Here is a 2,844-nt window from a genome sequence, read left to right as displayed (position 1 = left end):
AGACAGGTGGTAGACTCTCCATCCTTGGAGGTTGTCAAGACCCAGCTAGACACGGCCCTGGCTGGGATGATCTAGTTGGGGCTGGTCCTGCTTTGAGCAGGGGGTTGGACTAGATGTGACCTCCTGAGGTCTCTTCCAGCCCTCATTTTCTATGATTCTCCCATCCGGGCCTCATGTCCCGCACAAATCAACTGACCCTTTTTCCCGTCCCTGACAGAAGATGGATTTCCACCAGGGATCACCAGCGAGTTTCGGAGAAGCCCCCAAGGACCTGTTTAAAAGTTGCCTTTGAGGAAATAAATGTGCTCCTTCCGATTGTCTCCATTTTCTTTGAGCAAACACAAGTAGTCAACAACAGAGCAGTGGGTCTCTTTCTCCAATGTTTCTTATTATAAATGCATTTGCTTTTAGAGGACTGCATTTGTATTTATGGTGGAAATAAAAAGAGGGGTAGGGAGAATCTGACTCTTACTCCAGTTCAAAAAAATTCAACCACCTCAGTCTTCATGTATCTCCTTTTTTTTCCTTTTCTTTTCCCTGACTTTGCATCACTACATTGCCTTGCATTCGGCCTCCCCAGAGCCGGTCACGCTGGGGCACGGAGCAGCGTTAGGAAGGGCCGTTTCATCTGGGCTCGTTCCCCCATAGAGTTTCTATGGCATTGTGGTGCAATACAGATGTGGTTCTTTAAATCAAATGCAGCTTCCACTGTTGCTAGGTTCTCCCTTGCACTGTAATACCTTAACTCCCGCAAAGAGTGGGCTGTTTTGTTTTAATTGTAAATCCATGCTGTACGCTGAAACCCTGAGAGGCCAGGCGGGGTTTCACCTCTGACCTACAGGAAATCCTTCCCCATGACCTCCTCCACGAAACACCCTGATGCTGGCGAAGAGGAAAATCGCTGCTTCACAACGGACAAAGGGACTGGAGGGCTCCGCGGTTGCTTCCCTCGGGTTTCTTGGCCCTTTGATTTAAGCTGAAAAATCCATTATTGGCCCCATGTTTCTACGTGTTCTGCTACTGCTTTTGCTGGCATCTCCCCCGTTCGGTCTCTTTGCCTCCGTCTAGCTCAGCTTGAAACGACCCAGTTCACGGTTTGCTAGCAGCACCATGCCTAGGTCCTGAGCGGGTTTTGCAGTCGACGCTGAGCTCTGCTACTAGCTACTCTGCTAGCAATACCCAAGCTCATTAGTTTGAAGCAAACTGGGGTTTGTCAACATGAAGCGACAAGTTCTCCCTGGTGCTGAGCGCTCATAGTCTCCTCTGAGTTAATGGGAGCTGGAAGAGCCTCAGTGCCTATGAAAAACCAGGCTGTCCCCATTATAAGCTGCTTTTTCTGAAGCTGAGTCTGGGCTGGGTAATGGAGGGGACACTCAACTCTTGGATTTGGAATTTATTTTGGCTAATTTGTATCCAAGGCCAAATTAGCCAAAATAAATTCCAGATCCAAGAGTCCAGGACCATAAGTGGCCCTACTATGGGCAAACATCTACCCACACCTAGGGCTTCAGGTGTTTCCAAAAACTTTGGCGGGCGTCCTACTTGCATCCTACTGGAGGCTTGGGGTTCAGATGCCCCCGAGTTTTGCTTGCCCTTAGCCATAAGGTGCAGGGGCAAGCAAGGGAGGAGACTCCCATTTCCATAAACTGGGCTTAAACTTGGCAGGTGATGTGCTTATTCAAGCCCTTGTCCTTTCCCTGATGGCACCTTCACACCCTCTAAAACCTCTTACTCCAGCCTCTGATGCAGCCTTGGAGCCAGCTGGAGAGGTCGAGGCAGAGCAGGACAGAGGGTGAAGGCAATCAGGCTGAGATTCAGCCCTGCCCAATGCTCCCAGCCTCGCCAGAGGTCCTGCCCAAAGCCTCCGACGGGGCTCTCTCAGCAGCCTCCGGAGGAGAACAAGCTGCCATGAGCCAGAGCCTCTCCCCACTGCAGCTGACTGCCCGTGCCACACGAGAGGGCTTTCCTCCACCTTCAGTGACCACCATGCCCCCCCCCCCAACTCTGGTAGCTGCAGCTCTTCCCTTGTGGTAGAGGTCTCTGGTGTTCTCAAAATCCGGACTTTCCCAACATGGGGCCAGAGGTCTGCCGCACCCCATGCTTCCCACAGGCAGCCTGTTTCTTCTGCCGCACTTGAGCTCCTAACCTGCCGAACCAGCTCCCTTCCTCCACCCCCACACCCTGCTGCTCCATCCTGGGGATCTAGCACACACCTGCTGCTCCATCCTGGGGCTGGCTCCTGAAGGGTGTTTGCATTTAACCCCCTCACTCCCAAAGGGAGGTCATGCTCCAGGTGCGACCTGTGTGGGACAGTGAACCCCCGCAAGTGTCGGCATCCTCCGGGTTAGGAGCTGCCAGACTTTGAAACTAAGGAAGTCCCACTGGCCTGCTGAGCAATCATCCAGGGCCAATTCACCCCAGGGGTAAAGATCACATCACATCACATCACAAGGTGCCAGACTACCATGCGTAGACCCTGAGATGGTGCAGAGTCACTTGGAAGAACTGGATGCCTTTAAGTCAGCAGGCCCGGATGAGCTCCATCCGAGGGTCCTGAAAGCACTGGCCGACATCATTGCAGAGCCACTGGCGGGAATATTTGAACGCTCGTGGCGCACGGGCCAAGTCCTGGGGGACTGGAAAAGGGCCAACGTGGTCCCCATTTTCAAAAAAGGGGAGGAAGGAGGACCCAGGCAACTATAGGCCAGTCAGTCTCACCTCCATCCTTGGCAAAGCCTTTGAAAAAATTATCAAGGCTCACATTTGCGAGAGCCCGGCAGGACAAATTATGAGGGGAAACCAGCACGGGTTCGTGGCAGGCAGATCGTGCCTGACCAATCTAGT

Source organism: Alligator sinensis, unplaced genomic scaffold (genome assembly GCF_000455745.1).
Source record: "Alligator sinensis unplaced genomic scaffold, ASM45574v1 scaffold103_1, whole genome shotgun sequence".
NCBI lineage: Eukaryota > Metazoa > Chordata > Crocodylia > Alligatoridae > Alligator > Alligator sinensis.
Note: the sequence above shows the minus strand (reverse complement) of the source record.